We start from the raw sequence: 23,599 nt of genomic DNA, 5'->3' as shown, positions 1-23,599 counted from the left end.
GGATTAGCTTTGGCCGTTTTACTTATGAAGAGTCAATGGATATTTTGGAGGGTTATCCAATACAAATTTGCTTAAAACGGATGGAATTTTGCCTTTAAATTGGCTATAAATCCTTAACGAACGACATTGAGTCACAAGACCAATGTCCATCTCGATGATATAGTCTAGAATAATGGTCTAGCCTGATGGATTAGCTTTAGACGTTGTACTTACTAAGATTCAATGCTTTTTTTGGAGGGTTATCGAATGAAGTTTTGCTTAAAACGGAAGGAATTTTGCCTTTTAATTCAACTTAAATCCTTAACGAGCGACATTAAGTCGCAAGGCCAATGTCCAACTCGATGATATAGTCTGGAATAATGGTCTAGGCTGATGAATTAGCTTTAGACTTTATACTTGCGAAGAGTCAATGCTTTTTTTCGAGGGTTATCCAATGAAATTTTGCTTAAAACGAATGGAATTTTGCCTTTTAATTGATCATAAATCCTTAACGAGCGACATTGAGTCGGCAAGCTCAATGTCCAACTCGATAATATAGTCTAGAATAATGGTCTAGGCTGATGGATTAGCTTTAGCCGTTATACTTACGAGGAGTCAATGCTTTTTTTGGAGGGTTATCCAATGAAATTTTGCTTAAAACGGATGGAAATTTGCCTTTAAATTGGTCATAAATCCTTAACCAGCGACATTGAGTCGGCAAGGCCAATGTCCAACTCGATGATATAGCCAAAAATAATGGTCTAGGATGATGGATTAGCTTTAGCCGTTGTACTTATGAAGAGTCAATGCTTTTTTGGAAGGTTATCCAATGAAATTTTGCTTAAAACGGATGGAATTTTGCTTTTAAATTTGTCATAAATCCTTAACGAGCGACATTGAGTCGGCAAGGCCAATGTCCAACTCGGTGATATAGTCTATAATAATGGTCTAGAGTGTTGGATTAGCTTTGGCCGTTTTACTTATGAAGAGTCAATGGTTATTTTGGAGGGTTATCCAATGAAATTTTGCTTAAAACGGATGGAATTTTGGCTTTAAATTGGCCATAAATCCTTAACGAAGGAATTGAGTCACAAGGCCAATGTCCAACTCGATGATATAGTCTAGAATAATGGTCAAGGCTGATGAATTAGCTTTAGACGTTGTACTTGCGAAGAGCAATGCTTTTTTTCGAGGGTTATCGAATGAAATTTTGTTTAAAACGGATGAAATTTTGCCTTTTAATTGATCATAAATCCTTAACGAGCGACATTGAGCCGGCAAGCCCAATGTCCAACTCGATGATATAGTCTAGAATAATGGTCTAGGGTAATGGATTAGCTTTAGCCGTTTTACTTACGAAGAGTCAATGCTTTTTTTGGAGGGTTATCTAATAAATTTTGCTTAAAACGGATAGAATTTTGCCTTTAAATTGATAATAAATCGTTAACGAGCTACATTGATTCGGCAAGGTCAATGCCCCACTCGATAATATTGTCTAGAATAATGATCTATATGGATGGATTAGCTTTAGATGTTGTACTTACGAAGAGTCAATGCTTTTTTTGGAGGGTTATCCAATGAAATTTTGCTTAAAACGGATGGAAATTTGCCTTTATATTGGTCATAAATCCTTAACCAGCGACATTGAGTCGGCAAGGCCAATGTCCAACTCGATGATATAGCTTAAAATAATGGTCTAGGGCGATGGATTAGCTTTAGCCGTTGTACTTATGAAGAGTCAATGCTTTTTTGGAGGGTTATTCAATGAAATTTTGCTTAAAACGGATGGAATTTTGCCTTTAAATTAGCTATAAATCCTTAACGAACGACATTGAGTCGCAAGGCCAATGTCCAACTCGATGATATAGTCTAGAATAATGGTCTAGGGTGATAAATTAGCTTTAGCCGTTGTACTTACGAAGAGTCAATGCTTTTTTTGGAGGGTTATCTAATAAATTTTGCTTAAAACGGATAGAATTTTGCCTTTAAATTGGTAATAAATCGTTAACGAGCTACATTGATTCGGCAAGGCCAATGTCCCACTCGATAATATAGTCTAGAATAATGATCTATATGGATGGATTAGCATTAGACGTTGTACTTACGAAGAGTCAATGCTTTTTTTGGAGGGTTATCCAATACAAATTTGCTTAAAACGGATGGAATTTTGCCTTTAAATTGGCTATAAAGCCTTAACGAACGACATTGAGTCACAAGACCAATGTCCATCTCGATGATATAGTCTAGAATAATGGTCTAGCCTGATAGATTAGCTTTAGACGTTGTACTTACTAAGAGTCAATGCTTTTTTTGGAGGGTTATCGAATGAAATTTTGCTTAAAACGGAAGGAATTTTGCCTTTTAATTCAACTTAAATCCTTAACGAGCGATATTAAGTCGCAAGGCCAATGTCCAACTCGATGATATAGTCTGGAATAATGGTCTAGGCTGATGAATTAGCTTTAGACGTTGTACTTGCGAAGAGTCAATGCTTTTTTTCGAGGGTTATCCAATGAAATTTTGCTTAAAACGAATGGAATTTTGCCTTTTAATTTATCATAAATCTTTAACGAGCGACATTGAGTCGGCAAGCTCAATGTCCAACTCGATAATATCGTCTAGAATAATGGTCTAGGCTGATGGATTAGCTTTAGCCGTTATACTTACGAAGAGTCAATGCTTTTTTTGGAGGGTTATCCAATGAAATTTTGCTTAAAACGGATGGAAATTTGCCTTTAAATTGGTCATAAATCCTTAACCAGCGACATTGAGTCGGCAAGGCCAATGTCCAACTCGATGATATAGCCAAAAATAATGGTCTACGATGATGGATTAGCTTTAGCCGTTGTACTTATGAAGAGTCAATGCTTTTTTGGAAGGTTATCCAATGAAATTTTGCTTAAAACGGATGGAATTTTGCTTTTAAATTTGTCATAAATCCTTAACGAGCGACATTGAGTCGGCAAGGCCAATGTCCAACTCGGTGATATAGTCTATAATAATGGTCTAGAGTGTTGGATTAGCTTTGGCCGTTTTACTTATGAAGAGTCAATGGTTATTTTGGAGGGTTATCCAATGAAATTTTGCTTAAAACGGATGGAATTTTGGCTTTAAATTGGCCATAAATCCTTAACGAACGAATTGAGTCACAAGGCCAATGTCCAACTCGATGATATAGTCTAGAATAATGGTCTAGGCTGATGAATTAGCTTTAGACGTCGTACTTGCGAAGAGTCAATGCTTTTTTTCGAGGGTTATCCAATGAAATTTTGTTTAAAACGGATGAAATTTTGCCTTTTAATTGATCATAAATCCTTAACGAGCGACATTGAGTCGGCAAGCCCAATGTCCAACTCGATGATATAGTCTAGAATAATGGTCTAGGGTAATGGATTAGCTTTAGCCGTTTTACTTACGAAGAGTCAATGCTTTTTTTGGAGGGTTATCTAATAAATTTTGCTTAAAACGGATAGAATTTTGCCTTTAAATTGATAATAAATCGTTAACGAGCTACATTGATTCGGCAAGGCCAATGCCCCACTCGATAATATTGTCTAGAATAATGATCTATACGGATGGATTAGCTTTAGATGTTGTACTTACGAAGAGTCAATGCTTTTTTTGGAGGGTTATCCAATGAAATTTTGCTTAAAACGGATGGAATTTTGCCTTTAAGTTGGCCATAAATCCTTAATGAACGACATTGAGTCACAAGGCCAATATCCAACTCGATGATATAGTCTGGAATAATGGTCTAGGCTGATGGATTAGCTTTAGCCATTATACTTACGAAGAGTCAATGCTTTTTTTGGAGGGTTATCCAATGAAATTTTGCTTAAAACGTATGGAAATTTGCCTTTATATTGGTCATAAATCCTTAACCAGCGACATTGAGTCGGCAAGGCCAATGTCCAACTCGATGATATAGCCTAAAATAATGGTCTAGGGCGATGGATTAGCTTTAGCCGTTGTACTTATGAAGAGTCAACGCTTTTTTGGAGGGTTATTCAATGAAATTTTGCTTAAAACGGATGGAATTTTGCCTTTAAATTAGCCATAAATCCTTAACGAACGACATTGAGTCGCAAGGCCAATGTCCAACTCGATGATATAGTCTAGAATAATGGTCTAGGCTGATGGATTAGCTTTAGACGTTGTACTTACGAAGAGTCAATGCTTTTTTTGGAGGGTTATCGAATGAAATTTTGCTTAAAACGGAAGGAATTTTGCCTTTTAATTGATCTTAAATCCTTAACGAGCGACATTGAGTCGGCAAGGCCAATGTCCAAATCGGTGATATAGTCTATAATAATGGTCTAGAGTGATGGATTAGCTTTAGCCGTTGTCTTTACAAAGAGTCAATGCTTTTTTTTTGGAGAGTTATCTAATAAATTTTGCTTAAAACGGAAGGAATTTGGCCTTTAAATTTGTCATAAATCTTTAACGAGCGACATTGAGTCGGCAAGCCCAATGTCCAACTCGATGATATAGTCTAGAATAATGGTCTAGGGTGATGGATTAGCTTTAGCTGTTGTACTTACGAAGAGTCAATGCTTTTTTTGGAGGGTTATCTAATAAATTTTGCTTAAAACGGATAGAATTTTGCCTTTAAATTGGTAATAAATCGTTAACGAGCTACATTGATTCGGCAAGGCCAATGTCCCACTCGATAATATAGTCTAGAATAATGATCTATACGGATGGATTAGCCTTAGACGTTGTACTTACGAAGAGTCAATGCTTTTTTTTTGAGGGTTATCCAATAAAATTTTGCTTAAAACGGATGGAATTTTGCCTTTAAATTGACCATAAATCCTTAACGAACGACATTGAGTCACAAGGCCAATGTCCAATTCGATGATATAGTCTAGAATAATGGTCTAGGCTGATGGATTAACTTTAGACGTTGTACTTACGAAGAGTCAATGCCTTTTTTGGAGGGTTATCCAATGAAATTTTGCTTAAAACGGATGGAATTTTCTTTTTAATTGATCATAAATCCTTAACGAGTGACATTGAGTCGGCAAGCTCAATGTTCAACTCGATCATATAGTCTAGAATAATGGTCTAGACTGATGGATTAGCTTTAGCCGTTATACTTACGATGAGTCAATGCTTTTTTTGGAGGGTTATCCAATGAAATTTTGCTTAAAACGGATGGAAATTTGCCTTTATATTGGTAATAAATCCTTAACCGGCGACATTGAGTCGGCTAGGCCAATGTCCAACTCGATGATATAGCCAAAAATAATGGTGTAGGGTGATGGATTAGCTTTAGCAGTTGTACTTATGAAGAGTCAATGCTCTTTTGGAGGGTTATCCAATGAAATTTTGCTTAAAACGGATGGAATTTTGCTTTTACATTTGTCATAAATCCTTAACAAACGACATTGAGTCGGCAAGGCCAATGTCCAACTCAATGATATAGTCTATAATAATCTTCTAGAGTGATGGATTAGCTTTAGCCGTTGTACTTACGAAGAGTCAATGCTTTTTTTGGAGAGTTATCCAATAAATTTTGCAAGCGGAAGGAATTTGGCCTTTAAATTTGTCATAAATCATTAACGAGCGACATTGAGTCGGCAAGCCCAATGTCCAACTCGATGATATAGTCTAGAATAATGGTCTAGGGTGATGGATTAGCTTTAGCCATTGTACTTACGAAGAGTCAATGCTTTTTTTGGAGGGTTATCTAATAAATTTTGCTTAAAACGGAAGGAATTTTGCCTTTAAATTTGTCACAAATCTTTAACGAGCGACATTGAGTCGGCAAGCCCAATGTCCAACTCGATGATATAGTATAGAATAATGATCTATACGGATGGATTAGCTTTAGACATTGTACTTACGAAGAGTCAATGCTTTTTTTGGAGGGTTATCCAATAAAATTTTGCTTAAAACGGATGGAATTTTGCCTTTAAATTGGCCATAAATCCTTAACGAACGACATTGAGTCACAAGGCCAATGTCCAACTTGATGATATACTCTAGAATAATGGTCTAGGCTGATGGATTGGCTTTAGACGTTGTACATACGAAGAGTCAATGCTTTTTTTGGACGGTTATCCAATGAAATTTTGCTTAAAACGGAAGGAATTTTGCCTTTTAATTGATCTTAAATTCTTAACGTGCGACATTGAGTCGCAAGGCCAATGTCCAACTCGATGATATAGTCTGGTATAATGTTCTAGGCTGATGAATTAGCTTTATACGTTGTATTTGCGAAGAGTCAATGCTTTTTTTTCGAGGGTTATCCAAAGAAATTTTGCTTAAAACGGATGGAATTATGCCTTTTAATTGATCATAAATCCTTAACGAGCGACATTGAGTCGGCAAGCTCAATATCCAACTCGATCATATAGTCTAGAATAATGGTCTAGGCTGATGGATTAGCTTTAGCCGTTATACTTACGAAGAGTCAATGCTTTTTTTGGAGGGTTATCCAATGAAATTTTGCTTAAAACGGATGGAAATTTGCCCTTATATTGGTCATAAATCCTTAACGAGCGACATTGAGTCGGCAAGGCCAATGTCCAAATCGGTGATATAGTCTATAATAATGGTCTAGAGTGATGGATTAGCTTTAGCCGTTGTACTTATGAAGAGTCAATGCTTTTTTGGAGGGTTATTCAATGAAATTTTGCTTAAAACGGATGGAATTTTGCCTTTAAATTAGCTATAAATCCTTAACGAACGACATTGAGTCGCAATGCCATTGTCCAACTCGATGATATAGTCTAGAATAATGGTCTAGTCTGATGGATTAGCTTTAGACGTTGTACTTACAAAGAGTCAATATTTTTTTGGAGGGTTATCGAATGAAATTTTGCTTAAAACGGAAGGAATTTTGCCTTTTAATTGATCTTAAATCCTTAACGAGCGACATTGAGTCGGCAAGGCCAATGTCCAAATCGGTGATATAGTCTATAATAATGGTCTAGAGTGATGGATTAGCTTTAGCCGTTGTCTTTACGAAGAGTCAATGCTTTTTTAGGAGAATTATCTAATAAATTTTGCTTAAAACGGAAGGAATTTGGCCTTTAAATTTGTCATAAATCTTTAACGAGCGACATTGAGTCAACAAGCCCAATGTCCAACTCGATGATATAGTCTAGAATAATGGTTTAGGGTGATTGATTAGCTTTAGCCGTTGTACTTACGAAGAGTCAATAATTTTTTTAGAGGGTTATCCAATAAATCTTACCGAGGACCTCTCCTGTCGTGGAAAAGGTGTTTGATAAGAATGGCAAGGCTAGACCACGAGAGAGACCGTTGTTGATTAGGTGTGAGATAGCGCAGGAGCGCCTGGCTTGTGGCCGAGATAAGAAATATGACAAAAATGACAAAGGCAAAGGGAAAATGGAAGAATAGCCTAAGTCTTATTATTATTTTTTATTTGTAATAAAATGGTGGGGTTTTTAGAAGCCTAGCCTATTTATTTTTATTATTTAAATAATGTGGTGTATTATTATTATGGAAAGAAATGAATAAGAGATTTAATTGGTTATGAAACCGTTGTGATTTTCTTTTGTTATTCTTGTCGAATTCCAAATGCATATGCAAATGTCCTTCTATTTACATTTAAGATAATGGGTTGTATCCTGTGAAGGATTGCCTACTTATTTCTTTTAAAAATGAAATCAAACCCTTGCGCGTAGTTCAGGTAAATGTAAAAGAATAATTATTCTAAGCAAGAGCTTGTAATGAACTAGAAAATAAGCATGACCTTTACTTACTCTTAAAGTACAATTCAGTTTATTTGATGATATGAGGATGACGGATTGTCAAAATGCAAGAGCAAGGTGACATAAGCTTTATTTCAGCTGGCCAGGGGCCGTTTATATTCCGTGCCACAGGAGCGACACATGAGGTTACGCGAGGCGCGTTTTTGTTCTTATTCTAGGCATAGTAACGTTTAAATTGGTCGAGGTTTGTTGGGATCCTGACTGCACCCCCCGAGAGTATGGATTTGACTAGAAATGGTCCGGCCCAGTTGGGTTTAAACTTTCCTCGTGGATCGACAGGTAAAAGAGCTCTAACTGATTTGAGCACCAAGTCTCCTTCTTTGATGTTCCTCGGCTTAACCCTTTTGTTGAAGGCTCGTTTGATACGTGCCTGATATTTTTGCACATCATGTAATGCGCGCAATCTACGTTCATCCAGGAGGATGAGTTCTTCATATCTATCCCTCTTCCAATCGGCTTCTGGGATTTGACTTTCGAGTAAAATACGCAAGGACGGTATTTCGAGCTCGACTGGTTGTACGGCTTCCATGCTCTAGGTCAAATAGATAGAGGTGGCCCCAGTGGGCGTCCTAACAGATGTGCGATATCCCCATAAGGCAAATGGTATCTTGCTTGGCCAATCTCGATAGTTGTCGATCATTTTCTTGAGGATTGTGACAACGTTCTTGTTTGCTGCCTCTACCGCGCCATTAGTTTGTGGTCTATACGACGATGAATGGTGGTGTTTGATCTTGTACTTGGCTAGCAGTTGCTCAGTCTCAGCCTGGAAATGTGACCCATTGTTACTCATGATCTCATGTGGGCAACCGTATCGACAAATGATATTGGTTTGTATGAATTTTGCTACGTTCTTGGTTGTGAGACTAGTGTAGGAAGCCGCTTCTACCCATTTGGTGAAATAATCGATTGCCACCAGAATGAAACAGTGACCTCCTGTTACGGCTGGAGTGATCTTTGCGATGATGTCAATTCCCCAAGCAGAAAATGGCCAAGGAGATGTCATGGTGTAGAGTAATGAAGGAGGGACATGTTGCACATTCCCGAAGATTTGGCAGTTGTGGCAATGCCTGACATATTTGATGTAATCGGATTCCGTGCCTGTGAATGATCAAGGCAACGTAGGATTACACCAAGAGGTGTTCTTTTGTATAATTCTCCTTGCATGAGGACGTATTGGGAAGCTAGTAACCGTATAGCACGTTGTCCCCTCTTGTCCATATCCGGTGGATAGGTGCCGTTGAGTTTGAAGTTCAGGATCGCTTGGAACTAAGGTTTCTCTGGGTTTTCTTCTTCATCTGTGATTTGGTGCACATAAGCCGGTTCTGACCGTCGTTCGATGCATAAAGGAATTTTTACCATATTATCCGGCATATTAATCAAAGACGCAAGTTTTGCAAGACCATCTGCAAATTGATTCTCTTCTTGAGGTAGGTGTAGGTAGGTTACTTGATCGAAGAATTGGGCAACTTGGTCTATTCTGGCTTGGTTTGGTGCTAAGCTTTCACTTCGAATTTTCCAAGATCCCGTAAATTGGTTGATGATCAAAGATGAATCTCCATGTACTCGAAGGTTTTTGATGCCTAAACCTACTGCTGCTTGTAGTCCAATGAGGCAAGCTTCGTATTCTGCCGCGTTATTGGTCACCTCGAAGTCGAGTTTGACAGAGAGTGGTGTATGCTCGCCTTCAGGAGAAATGAGCAACACTCCTATTCCAAATCCTCTTAAGTTCGATGCTCCATCAAAGTAAAGGTCCCAGGAGTCTATATCGGTTTGAAGTATATCCTCATCCGGAAACGACCAGGTGTCTATTGTTTGTGCATCATTGATGGAATTTTCTGCAAAGAATTCGGCAACGGCGCGCCCTTTTATAGCTTTCTGAGGTACATACTTGAGGTCGAAATCTAAGAGCATAAAAGTCCATCTTGCTAGGCATCCGTTGAGAACGGGTTTCTCGAAGAGGTATTTGATAGGATCCATTTTGGAGTATATTTTGACGGAGTAGCTAAGCATGTAATGGCGTAGCTTCTTTGTTGCCCACACAAGAGCGAGGCATGTCTTTTCGAGTGGTGTGTATTTGCACTCATACTCCAAGAACTTCTTACTAAGGTAGTAGATAGCTCTTTCTTCTTTTCCTACGGTTTGGGCTAGCATGGCGCCCATGGCTGTTTTAGTTACTGTGAGATTGATCTCGTTGGGGTGGCATGAGCACTGGTGGTTTGGCTAGTATCTCCTTGATTCGGTCGAATGCCTTTTGACAATCATCATCCCACATGGTGTGATCTGTTTTCTTTAGCTTTTTGAAGATAGGTTCACAGATCATGGTGAGTCTCGATATGAATCGACTTATGTATTGCACCTTACCTAGGAATCCTCTAACTTCTTTCTCTGTTTGAGGTTGCGGCATTTCGATTAGATCTTTGATTTTGGAAGGGTCTATTTCTATCCCTCGTTAGCTAACAACATACCCCAGGAGTTTGCCGGATGTTACTCCAAATGCACATTTATGAGGATTGAGCCTCATGTTGTACTTTCGTAACCTGGAGAAGAATTTCTGAAGGTTCGCAATGTGCCCCTCTCTATCTTTAGACTTGACAATCATATCATCTACGTAAACCTCAACTTCTTTATGCATCCTGTCATGTAATAGTGTAGTTGCGGTGCGTTGATACGTAGCCCCGGCATTGATTAACCCAAACGGCATAATTGTGTCGCAATAGGTGCCCCATTGAGTGACGAAGGCGGTCTTGTGCATATCTTCTATGGCCATCTTGATTTGGTTATATCCCGCGTATCCATCCATGAAGGACAATAACGCGTGATCTGTTGTGTTATCCACCAATATGTCGATATGTGGTAGAGGAAAGTCATCCTTGGGACTTGGTTTGTTTAAGTCTCTGATATCAATACAAACCCGGCTTTGAATTGCTTATCGACTTCTTCTTTGATCTTAAGTGCCCATTCTGTCCTCATTCGACGAAGCTTCTGTTTTACGGGTTTGAAACCTGGTTTAATCGGGATTCTATGCTCTGCGATATCCCTGTCAATCCCTGGCATGTCTTTGTAGGACCAAGCAAAAACGTCTTTGAACTCGTGTAGGAGGTCTACAAAACTGGCCTTTTCGGCGGGGCTCAAGGTCGTCCCTATCCTAAGTCCTTGGGGTTCTAGTTCGGTTCCTACATTAATGGGTTCAGAGTTTTCTATAACTGGTCCCCCTTCCCCCTCTTGTAGTATTTCTTTGGCTATGTAGGGAGGTATTTCGATTGAGTCTGGGTCTGGGTCATCCTCATTATCATCGTAAACAAAATTGCATTCAGAATAACACAAAGAGTAAGCAGAACCTGATTTATTCATATTAAAATTTGAAAATAGTTGAAACAAAGAAGCCATCTGTTCAGTATTCAGTGGCGGTAAAGAGACAGCCGTAGGGACATTTCCCGAACTAGTGTTACTACTTGATGCTAAGCTAGGAGAAACAAGGGGAGTGGGAGTGACGACAGGAGGAGACTCTCTACGGACTTCTCTAGACTCCGACTCTGACTCCGACTCCGACTCTGACTCGAATTCATCATCTTCTGGTTCTCCTTTGAACATCTCTCCTTCTCCAGTGGCGAGCTTGAAGAGTCTTCCTTGGTTGTTTGTCCACTTGATTGACTTTCTCCATCCTTTCTGTTGATTCGAACTGGTTTCTATGATCAATGCGGTAGGGTTGAATTGATCGTCTTGAAGTATCATGGTAATGATCTCATTCTGCGCGGCTCTAACAAATCGATCTTCCTCAAATAGTAGGCTAACAGCTTGTTCGTCTAAGCAAGGTGCTTGACGAGTCTTGACGGTAGGAACCGTTTCTGGAGGAATGAAGTAGGAATCGTGAAAGATCTCGATTCCAGCTAACTTTCTTTCGAGATAGTGCCAAGGTTCGGGAAACCCGTGAAAAAGTTCTTGACTCCCCTCTCTAACGAAGTATCCATTTAGGGTAGAGAGGTAGGGTCGCATTTGGATTCTCACGTTCTTGCGGTTTTAAACTTGGGCGAGCATCTCGAGAACTTCCTCTTTAGTGGGTTTATACCCTAATCCGAGTGGTATCCTTTGTGAGTTGCCTTCTTTGTAGGGTGCAAAGGTGTTTCTTTGGATAGGATTCAAAGACATTCCCGGGAAGTATCCTTGAGATTTGAGTATGTGGTTGACCACTAAATTAGAGTAGGGATTGAAATACAAGGGTGCCAACTCGCTTTCTATGACTTTTATGCTATGGAAGCACCCAAGTTCATATACTGGATCCACGAGTACTTGGTTACTTGACCTCTTTTCTATTACCGCCTTGATGGGTAGCGAAGTGACCGTCACCACTTTACCATTGAGTGGGATCTTGATCTTCTGGTGGAGGGTGGATGTTAGCGCTTTGGAAGCGTGAATCCAAGGTCTTCCCAGAAGTATATTAAAGGATGCTTCAATGTCCACTATTTGGAAGTTAACCTTTCGTTCAATCAGCCATGTGGCTATGGTAAGGTTAACTAGTCCTACCACTTTTCGTCGTGTACCATCATATGCGTGAACACCTTGGTTGGTAGGGGTCCAATCCGACTCTTTCATGCCCAATTTGTATGCTGTTTTCAAGGGTATGACGTTGACTGCCGAACCATCATCTACCAAAGTCATTGGCACATTCTTCTTCAAGCAAATGACCGTGATGTAAAGAGCCAAGTTGTGATTAGCGCCTAAAGGTGGCAAATCTACATCCGATAAAGGAACAGGGTTACTTAGCTTAGGTGACTCTTGGAAGACCAAGTTGACTACGTCATCGGGTGTGGAGTTATGTGCCACATTTAGTTTGGCCAAGGCTTGCAGTAAAGCTTGGCGATGTGGGAACGAGCTTGCAAATAGTTGCCAGACTGAAAGCTCAGCCTTTGTCATTTGTAGTTGCTTTAGCAAATGGTCAATAGAGGTATCTTCGTTATCATTCGGCGTGACAACGTTGGTATTGGTGATTGGACCGTTTGCTATGGGACCATTTTGAGAAACATTTTGATATGGACGTCCCGAACGAGTAAGGTGGTCTATATCTTGGTCCTCACTATTTTGGACTATTTCCTCACTGACTTTGACTAGGTAGTGTTCGGTGAGGTATTCATCTTCATCATCGTCGGCCCATACTCCATTGACAGTAGCAAGTTCTCTCAACCTCATGATCTCGGCCTCCAATTGGATAATTTGGTCGATTAATTCATTAACCACGGCTACTACTTCTTGCATTGTAGTATTTTGAGAGAGACTTAGAGGCGCGCGTTCTTTGGGTGTTGCATTTGGATCACGTAGGGTTGCCACTACACTTTCTAATTATGAAACTTGCCTATTCACACTCTTTGCCCATGCTATCAAGTCGGTGATGGTAGGGGAAATAGTAGAGTAGTTCCCTTCTTCTTCTATTGCATAGATCTCATCTTCGACTGGAGAAATGAGGTGTGAACAATCTAAGGTAGATTCTTCACTTGTAATCATCAGAATTCCAAGAGGATTATGAGTTTTGTTAGGCTTGCCTCCAGGCGGTATTGGTAGGCGACCGTCTTCAATCATGTCTTGAAGTACATGTTTTAGCTTGTAGCATATTTCTGTGTCATGTCCATTACCTCTATGATATTCGCAGTACGAATTCTCGTCCCAGGACTTGGATTTCTTTTTTGGTTCAGGTGTAGGGCCTATGGGTTGAAGCTTACCCTGTTTTATCAGTCTCTTTAGAGCATTGGAGTATGTATCCCTAATGTTTGTGAACTTTCTTTGTGGGATACTCTTCTTTGATGGTTCGAGAAGGTTAACTTCATCAATCTTGCTAGTAGAGCCGTAAGAACGACTTGTTGAACCTTGATATCAACGACCTACCGTTTTGGACAAGAGCCCTTTACGGATATCATCTTCGATCCTTGTTCCTAGTACGGTTAAGTCCTTGAAGGTCTTATTGTTTTGGTACCTCTAATGACTTTCATAAATGGGCTTTAAATTATCCACGAATTTCTCCACGAGGGTAGCTTCATCTGGACATTCGACAAGTTGGGTACTAGTCTTCCTCCACCTACTTAGAAAGTCGGTGAAGCCTTCTTTATCATTTTGGGTAAGAACCTCTAAGGTACGCATATTGACTTTGATCTCGGCATTATCCGCATATTGCTTAGCAAACTTGATCGCGGCATCATCCCAAGTGGCAATCTTCTTGTGCTCTTGAGAATAAAACCATTGTTTCGGGATGGTGTCAAGAGATGAAGGAAAGATCCTTAAGAACATCTCGGGTTTAATGCCTTTAATAGACATATAATCCTTGAAAGCACGGATATGGTTCAAAGGGTTTTCATGCCCCTTGAATTTCGGGATATCCGTTATGTTTCAGTTGGTTGGCAATTTAGAACTTACGGCCTCATATTTGCTATTGTTTTCCTTATAGATATCTCAACTGCAGTCAGATCTACGGGAGGGTTGACCTCTTGTGCTCCCATAAAAGGTGGAGTATTTTAATTCACGAAGTCATGCACAACTTCATGGAGTATTTAATTCTCTGCAGGAGGCAACCTGGTTTCTACAGCAACAATTCGGCCCTCGATCGTGTTGAGGCGATCATTCACTAGGTCTTGGCTAGTTTGGAGACGAGCGAGCGCGGCTAGGATTAGATCATTATCATTCGGTGGTTGTCCATTGACACTTGCGTGACTAGTTCCAGGCATCTTGAAAACTGGATAAGAGATCGACGACGAATCAAAACACGATCGACCATTCTAGCACACTTACTCAAAAAAATAGATTTGACTTGTGAAGTGGGAGTGTGCCACTTGTGTCAAGTGAGGTTTGAAGAAATCACAAGGTTTGGAAATGTTGATCCTAGTCAACTATAGTGTAGTTGTAGGAGTGTACTCGAAGTGAGGTTTTGAAATGGGCTTTGAGGCCCGAATTTTGACTCGACAATTGGATAGAGTTTTGACTGGTTTTGCGCTAATATTGGCCTATTTTGAAAATTTTACATTTTGAAAGAGGTTTTGATTTTTTTACAAAATTCGTCATGGTTTTATTTAGAAATGGTGATCACATATAATACAGGCATTTATATAGGCATTATAACGGGATGCTGAGTGCATTTAAAATGATTTTGGTTTAAAGGGTGGATTGCCATACCGAACAATCAAACCCGCGGTTTGTGGAGAGGCTCGTACCAAACAGGAGTAAGGCCGATTCCTAGTCTATTTCCTCGAGTAGTGAAAGTCCTTGATACAAACAAGAGTAAGTGCCATGGTATGGTTGACGTCAATCGCTATTCATCCTTAGGCCCAAATAATAATTTGGACCGTCTAGACGGGACGATTGGTCGAATGGGTTGGGTTGGGCGTTAGGAAGGCCGAATAAACGGTCTAGGAAGACCTAGTTATAAAAACCAACAACTGTCTTGTACAAACTACTCCCTAACCTTGTTCAAGTTTCACCCTTGGCTACACGTAAGTGTATTATCCCCAGCGGAGTCGCCAAACTGTGTACGCGGGCCCACGGGGGTCGTTCGGGAGGAAAAGCGAGCAAACTTTTGCATTTGTGGAGTCGCCACCAATTTATTGTGGAAAATTGGACACCGTTCGAATGCTTCGCGTCATGTCAAGACACAAAGTAATGACATAGACACTAAGAACTCGTTACCCTTAGCATTCTATCTCTAGAATGACTCTCGTGGATGCCAATGAACACGGATGTTCACAGAGATCTGGAGTAAGGGGTGAGGGTACGTATTAGGAAGCACTTTTGCTCGAACACCTAATCCCGCCCGCCTCGATAGCGGCCTCTACTAATGATTAGGGAAGTTATTCATACTCAATATGTTGTCGATTATATGCATGCAATGCAACATCCGATAGATTAATCCTAGCATATGAGAATTAACTAAGTCGGTGAACACGTAATTTAATCATGCATTAATGTCAAGGTAGAGATTTAGGGTTGATTGCATGTGAGAGCAAACAATACAATAATAAAGAAATACAATAGAAAACAACAATTGAAAATTACAATATTTACAACGGGTTAATTGATTTACGTCGAAAATACACTTAAAACGGATGATTTGAGAAAAGAAGGAATAAATAAATTAACGGACAGATATTATTAGTGATAATACGAATAATATTTAGTTAATACGTAAGCTAATAATTAGGTCAAAGCAACAACGAAAGTTCAGAGACAGAACTCAACTCGGAACAGGCGCAGCAGAGCTGCGTCCTTTGGAAGAGGCGCAACAGAATCTGCGTCTGTTCCTGAGTTGAATTCTGGCTGTGAAGCCGGAACTGCATATTGTTAATGTTCGTGGGTAAATTTAATGCTTGATTATTGATATTTGACTCGGATGGAAGTGATTTAATGGATTATTTACATGTAATTGTGTCATAAAAACAGTAAAACATGGATGGAACTAATTAGAACGAATTAATTAATAGATTAATTATAGGATTAATGATACAAACTAAACAAACTAATCAAATTAATTGGATTATTAATGACGAACTAATGATGGTGATGACAAATACCAGATGAAAATATATCAACGATGAATTCCAGAGACTCAATATTGATGAATCGAACCTCTACAAACCCGGATTGATTTTAATGACGAAAACCCTCAAATATGAATTATAAAGGATTTAAGTCGGGAATTAAAAGATGAATTAATTAATAATGATTATGTTAAAATTATTATGCTAAAAATTATCGTGTTAATGAAACATGAACAATTGAAGACAAAACAAAATGCAAACAGACGAACAAAAGACGAAGGAAGAAGAAAGAAAGCAGGAACTGCGGCAACCTCAGGAAGAGGCGGCAACAGTTGCTGCGTTCTTTCTCGATGCTTGTCTCCTGTTATTCCGTAAAAAGGGTTCGAAATAAGGTTTTTTAAATCGGTTTTGAATGTGTTTTCGACGTAAACCTTACAATAATGATTACAAAAATAAAGTACAATAATAAAAGAAGGGATTTACACCCTCAAACTTACATGTTTGACGAAACGAGATTAACTAAGTTAACGTTTAGTGATGCTCGACTCGAATGTACGACGAAAGTGCCCTCTATGAGGAAAATGAACAAAGTTGATTAAGTCGATTGATCGGTCATGCAAAACGAGGCTGGTACTCGGAAGGGCGTGGTCTTAGAATGCAAAGGGAGAAGAGAAGGGCGGACACTCGCGTGAGAAATATGTGAGACCGAAGGTCTCTATTTATACTAATCACACGGAAGAATTAGGGTTTCGGAGAAACTTTGGAAGTGAATCTCGAAAAGATTTGAAAAATACGCAGAAAGGAACTGGGGAAGAGGCGCAGCAGCCACTGCGACTCTTGGAAGAGGCACAACACATGCTGCGTCCTTTCCCAAGTGGTTTCCTCCTGCGGAAGAAAGATTTCCGCGTTTCTATTATGGAATTGCGGTTTGATCTCAATTTCCTTAACATTTATAAAATATTTCCGGGATATAATTTGCCAAAGAGATTAAAAGATTGAAAATATGGAATAGAAATATCTGGAACATTCCAGAATATTCCGACTCGGCATTTTAAACTGTTATTAGAAAATGAAGACTGTTTTTGACCCGGACTTCAAATGTACTCTAATTACTATCAAAACGACCGTATCGGCGCGTAGATGACGACTATGAGGTAGACACAAGTGTTTGAGCTATCACTTGACGATAAACTTACGAACTGTCATAAATAGTTCTGTGTACCAAACATGCGGCCCAATCATCATCGGTTGGCTTGCGGGAGGTGCAGAAATGAGGTATCTACAACTGCTTTTCCCTTTCTTTTTCTGTCGATTGTCTTGTATATACTTTGTACCTTTTGGACCTCATTTTGGATTCTTTGGACCTTATTTGGGCGGGAGCCCCCAGTTTGATGTATATATTGTATTTTAGCTGTATATGATGGCCTGAGTGCCTTTGCTGCTGGGTTGTTTGTTATTCCTGCAGGTTAGTTTAGAAAACAAGTTTGGTAGATGACGGTTTATGCCGTCATCCTGCTAAAATTTACACAGAGTTTTCACATAAAGCACACAATATACACGTGACTTAAATTAGCGCAAAATAGGAAAAGTAAAAAAAGTGCCCGTAAATGAGCAAAATGGCCTGAAAATGCGAAAAAATTGCCCAGAAATGAGCGAAAATGACAAAAGGTTCCCAAAAATGGGTAAAAATGACAGAACGGTAGGGAGGACTACCCTCTAAAAACGTCAAAAGAAATGTATAAGTTTGAAATGAAATGTGAAATGAGGAGTGAAATGATTCCCCTTAAAAAAGAAAATGAAATGGGTAAGTGTGCTTGTTTAGCGAAAATATCGATGTCGTCTCGAAAAGCGTGCCTGGAAAATTAGGAAACATGCATATGGTAATTTGTCGGAATTACCAAAACAATAACCTTTAGGAATAGGAAATTATAGTCAAAATAAATTAGGAAAGATCCAAAGCTGAAAATCACGAAAATCAGCCTGAGGAAGAGGTGCAGCAAGAGCCGCGATTCTTTGAAGAGGCGCAGCAGGTACTACACCATTTCCCCAGTTGGCCAGATCTTGACGGAAATTAGGAAACAACTTTTAGTATAAATAGAACGTCGGGGAAGCTTGTATTCTCATAATTCCTCCATCTTTCTTCCGTCTATTTCACAAAAGCTATCCTATCTTCATAAAAAAAATTCAAAATTATGGATGCCTTTGAAAACAGTCTCAAGGAGTGGACGAACGAGTTCACAAATGTTGAGAAACATGACATGACCTTTCTTGGATGCTTGTCTTGAGTATTGGGATCCAAATTTCCATGTGTTCGCCTTTCCTGTAGGCGATATTTGTCCTTTCCCTGAGGAGATAGCCGCTATTGGAGAATGGGACCCAGAAAATGCACCTTCTATTCTTTTTAGCTCTCAAGGGTATAACAGTAAATTTAGGGACTTGTTGGGACTGACCAAGGCCGAGGTTGACCATCTTGTGACCTCAAAAGGAGTTCGTATGTTGGATTTTATTGACCGATTCATAAATAGGGAAGACCCTTCTATTTCTTATGTTGTGAGGTGCAGGGCATTCGGGTTTTGTCTGCTACACTGTTATGTCCTTCAAGGGCATGTTGACAAGGAGATGAGAGGGGATCCTCGTATCTTGAGTTTAGCGGAACAAATGGAGTTGCGCAAGAGCCCAGCAAGCCTTTGTTTAGGAAAGATGATTTTGGGGTTGGACAACAGAAAAGCCAACCGTGAGCTTCCTTATTTGGGAAGTCCTATCATATTGCAGGTAAGAACCCACCTTCCACGTGTCAACCGTTTTTTTTTGGTTGACCGTATGGGCTTCATTCCCGTCTCCTTCACAGGTCTGGCTTATGGAGCGTCTGCGGCTGATCTAGCCCCCAGTTAATGTGCCAGGATACCGTGCTCGATCAATTGCGATGAGAACTAGGCTCTACATGGTGGACTTCACTCGGGTTTGCAACTATTGGGAGAATAAGTTGAAGAGTGAAGGAGGTCCCTTGATCCGATGGATTGTGCCATGGTGGCATCTCAGTTCAGTCATTGGTGTTTCATCTTTAGATCCGACTCGGTCAATTCGTAGCCCTGGCTTGGAATTCATGATTTGCATCTTCCCGAAGAGATTGATGAGGCAAGAGGGCCTTAAGTAGAAGATTATGAAGCTTGATATTGTTCCTCAGACTACAATTGCACTTAATACAATAAATGGGCTCTGAGGAACATGTGGTTCATACTTTCCCCTATTGGCTCCTTATGGGTATCCGATTCATACTTGCAATCGAGGAAGGCTGCTACTTCCGAGGAGCATGAGAAATTGAGGAAGCACGAGCCTGTTGACTACAAGATTCGCGAAGTAGCAAAGGAGAACCATAAATACTTGACTGAGGAGGAGGAAGAGGCCGTATTCCGAGTCGTTCATCCATCGAAGAAACCGAAGATCGCTCCTACCGCAGAGATGGTGGTGGATCGAAATGGTAAGGCTAGACCACGAGAGAGACCTTTGGTGATTAGGTCGGAGATAGCACAGGAGCGCCCGGCTCGTGGTCGAGACAAGAAGTATGATAGAAATAACAAAGGCAAAGGCAAAGGAAAGATGGAAGAGTAGCCTTAGTCGTAGTAATATTTATTATTATTATTATTATTATTATTATTTGTAATAAACGGCAGGGTTTTTAGAATCCTAGCCTAGCATTTATTTTCAGCATTTATATTATTTGGCATACTATTATTATTTATGGAACAAATGAATAAAATATTAATTAGTTAAGAAACTATTGTGATTTTGTTTTATTATTCTCGTCGAATTTCAAATGCAAATGTCCTTCTATTTACATTTAAAAAATGAGTTTTATTCTGTGAAGGATTGCCTACGTATTCATTTAAAAAAATGAAATCAAACCCTTACGCTTAGTTAGAATAAATGTAAAAGAATAGTTGTTCTAAGCAAGAGCTTGTAGTGAACTAGAAAATAAGCATGAGCTTTACTTACTCCTAAAGTACAACTCAATTTATTTGATGATATGAGGATGACGAAGTGTCAAAATGCAAGAGCAAGGTGACATAAGCTTTATTTCAGCGGGCCAAGGGCCATTTTTATTTCGTGTCGCAAGAGCGGCACGTAGGTGTCATGCAAGGCGCGTTTCTTGTCTTATACTAGGCATAATATCATTTCAGTTGGTCGAGGTTAGTTGGGTTAGCAAATTCATTCCCATCTAGGTCTGTAATCTTAACTGCACCCCCCGAGAGTATGGACTTGACTAAGAATGGTCCGGCCCAGTTGGGTTGAAACTTTCCACGTGGATCGACAGGTAGTAGAGCTCTGACTGATTTGAGGACTAAGAAGCCTTCTTTGATGTTTCTAGGCTTAACCCGTTTATTGAAGGCTCGTTTGATACGTGCCTGATATGTTTTCACATTATGCAATGCACGCAATCTTCGTTCATCCAAGAGGATGAGTTCTTAATATCTATCCCTTTTCCAATCAGCTTCTGGAATTTGACTTTCGAGCAGAATGCGTAAGGACGGGATTTCTAGCTCGACTGGTTTTACAGCTTCCATGCCGTAAGTCAAATAGAAAGGAGTAGCCCCAATGGGCGTCCTAACTAATGTGAGTTAACCCCATAATGCGAATGGTATCTTGATGGCCAATTGCGATAATTGTCGATCATTTTCTTCGTTATAGTGACGACATTCTTGTTAGCTGCCTCTACCCCGCCATTAAATTGAGCTCTGTAAGGCGAGGAATGGTGGTGCCTGATCTTGTATTTGGCTAGAAAATGTTCAGTCTCAGCCTGGAAATGTGATCCATTGTCACTGATGATCTCATGTGGGCAACCATATCGACAAATTATGTTGGTTTGTATGAACTTTACCACGTTTTTTGCTGTGAGACTAGTGTAGGATGTCGCTTCGACCCATTTAGTAAAATAGTCGATATCTACAAAAATGAAACAGTGACCTCCTATTCCGGCTGGAGTGATTTTCCTGATGATATCAATTCCCCAAGCAGAAAACGGCCAAGGAAATGTCATGGTGTAAAGTAGTGAAGGAGGGACATGTTGCACATTCCTGAAGATTTTGGCAGTTATGGCAATGTCTGACATATTTGATACAATCCGACTCTATTTTGGTCTAGTATTATCCCAGACGTGTTATTTTCTTGGCTATCATTGGTCCACTCATGTGAGGACCACACTCCCCATCGTGAACTTCTTCCATCAATTTTTGTGCCTGTGAATGATCAAGGCAACGTAAGACTACACCAAGAGGTGTTCTTTTGTACAACTCTCCCTGCATGAGGAGGTATTGAGAGGCTAGTAGGCGTATAGCATATTGTCCCCTCTTATCCATATCTGGTGGATATGTACCATTGAGCTTGCAGTTTAGAATGGCTTGAAACCAAGTTTCCCCTAGATTTTCTTCCTCATCTGTAATTTGGTGCACATATGCTAGTTCTGACAGTCGTTCGATGCATAAAGGAATTTCTACCATGTTATCTCGCATGTTTATCAAAGATGCAAGTTTTACAAGAGCGTCTGCAAATTGATTCTCTTCACGAGGTAGGTGTAGATAAGTGACCTGGTCAAAGAATTGGGGGAATTGATCTATCCTAGCTTGATAGGGTGCTAGAATTTAAATTCGAGTGACGAAGGCGGTCTTATGCATGTCTTTCATGGCAATCTTGATCTGATTATACCCCGCATATCTGTCCATGAAGGATAACAACGCGTGATCTGCTGTACTATCTACCAATATGTCGATGTGTGGTAGAGGGAAGTTGTCCTTGGGACTCGCTTTGCTAAGTCTCTGAAATCAACACAAACTCGGATTCGCTCGTCCTTTTTGGGCACGGGTACTATTATAGCCACCCAGTCTGAATACTCGGAAACTTTGATGAACCCGGCTTTGAATTGTTTATCAACTTCTTCTTTGATTTTTAGAACCCATTCGGTCCTCATTCGACGAAGCTTTTGCTTTTCAGGTTTAAAACCTGGTTTGATTGGAATTCTATGTTCTGCAATATCCATGTCTATTCCTGGCATGTCTTTGTAGGACCAAGCGAAAACGTCTTGAACTCGTGTAGGAGGTCTATGAAATTGGCCCTTTCAGTTGGGTTTAAGGTCGTCCCTATCCTTAGTTCTTGGGGTTCTAGTTCGGTTCCTACGTTGATGGGTTCGGTGTTATCTATAACTGGTGCCCCTTCCCCCTCTTGTAATATCTCTTTAGCTATGTAGGGAGGTAATTCGATTGAGTCTGGATTAGGATCATCTTCATTATCAGCGTAAACAGAATTACATTCAGAATAACACAAAGAGTAAGCCGAATCTGATTTATTCATATTAAATTTTGAAAAGAGTTTAAACAAAGAAGTTGTAATACTACGGATTTTTATAAGCTGAGTACTCGACCGAGTAGTGCCTACTCAGCCGAGTAATGTTAAAAGTGTATTTTGTTCGGCTACGGCCGAGGAATACTCGGCCGAGTATGATGAATACTCGACCGAGTAGAGGATACTCGGCCGAGTATGCTCTATACTCGACCGATTATCCGGTCTGGCGAGTAATATTTCAGCGGTTTGATGCAGGAGTGTTTAGGGTTATTTAATTGTGAAAAACAGTTTCTAAATGTCATTTGCGACCCTAATAATTTTATGATACTCTAATCACTCCCTAATCTTCCACTGTGTGTGCAATCGTCATAGCCTTTGCGTCCAATCTTTCATACTATCGTTGGTAAGTCCTTATTTCCCATGTCAATTATATTATTCTTAGGGTTTATTACATATATGAATTGGGAAAAGGAATTATGTAATGTGTAATTATATTATGTGGTTATTGTATAGGAGAAGACTTCGTAGAGGAGCCATTCTAATTGTCCGGTTTCCCGTATTGCTGTTGTTGCTAAGGTAGGGTTTCCCTACTCAGTTACTGTTAATTGATTTAAGATTGTGTTTGTGTTGTAATTGTTGTTATCTGCTGATCATCGAAGGATGGGTGTTGTCGACGGTGGTGATGTGGTTTTGTTGTGACGGTTGTGGTGTTGTGACAGCTGTGATGCTGTTATATGTGTGATTGTGGTGGAGTCACTTGCGGGAGTGGCTTCACACCCTAGTTCGCCGTGCGTGAAACCCGTCACGGGAGGGGATGTGCACATTAAGGGACAGGGATTGTTAGTCCCTCGTTGATGAGATGGACTTGGTGGGGATGGGATGCGGTCCCCCACCGGTAGAGTGGATTATCTGTTGTGATGGGTAATCCGGCAGGGCTACACACTTCGGTGTGTAGTAGGTTACTGTGGAGGATGATCAGCCGGTTACATTGTCTGTTTATCTTATATTGATTGAATGGTACTGACCCTGTTG

This window comes from Silene latifolia, chromosome 9, assembly GCF_048544455.1.
Source record: "Silene latifolia isolate original U9 population chromosome 9, ASM4854445v1, whole genome shotgun sequence".
Lineage (NCBI taxonomy): Eukaryota > Viridiplantae > Streptophyta > Magnoliopsida > Caryophyllales > Caryophyllaceae > Silene > Silene latifolia.
This window is presented reverse-complemented; position numbering follows the sequence as displayed.